This window comes from Bison bison, unplaced genomic scaffold, assembly GCF_000754665.1.
Source record: "Bison bison bison isolate TAMUID 2011002044 unplaced genomic scaffold, Bison_UMD1.0 scf7180017864160, whole genome shotgun sequence".
Classification (NCBI taxonomy): Eukaryota; Metazoa; Chordata; class Mammalia; order Artiodactyla; family Bovidae; genus Bison; species Bison bison.
In genome coordinates this window covers 5,041,358-5,042,048 of record NW_011494732.1, presented here as the reverse complement: position 1 = coordinate 5,042,048, position 691 = coordinate 5,041,358, and the positions used below count along the sequence as shown (strand labels likewise).

Below are 691 nucleotides of genomic sequence, written 5' to 3'. Positions count from 1 at the left end.
CTCTCCGTCCATCCATGCATCCATCCATCTATCCATGCATCCATCCATCTCTCCGTCCATCCATGCATCTATCCATCTATCCATGCATCCATCCATCTCTCCGTCCATCCATGCATCCATCCATCTCTCCGTCCATCCATGCATCTATCCATCTCTCCATGCATCCATCCATCTCTCCGTCCATCCATGCAGGCATCCATCTCTCCATGCATCCATCCATCTCTCCGTCCATCCATGCATCCATCCATCTCTCCGTCCATCCATGCAGGCATCCATCTATCCATGCATCCATCCATCTCTCCGTCCATCCATGCATCTATCCATCTCTCCGTCCATCCATGCATCTCTCCATCCATCCATGCATCCATCCATCTCTCCGTCCATCCATGCATCTATCCATCTCTCCATCCATCCATGCATCTATCCATCTATCCATGCATCCATCCATCTCTCCGTCCATCCATGCATCCATCCATCTATCCATGCATCCATCCATCTCTCCGTCCATCCATGCATCCATCCATCTCTCCATGCATCCATCCATCTCTCCGTCCATCCATCCATCTCTCCGTCCATCCATACATCCATCCATGCATTTATTCACCCACGTTTATACCCATACACACACCCATCTCTCTAGGCATCTATCGATCTATGCATCCAACCATCCATCCATACACTTGTTTATCCA

The 691-nt window shown here is 49.6% G+C and overlaps 1 protein-coding gene across 1 annotated transcript in view; it reads left to right on the top strand.

Moving 5' to 3' along the window:
• DNAH10 (dynein, axonemal, heavy chain 10) overlaps positions 1–691 on the top strand; it is a 158,629-nt gene that overhangs the window by 97,178 nt on the left and 60,760 nt on the right. The window lies entirely within an intron of this gene.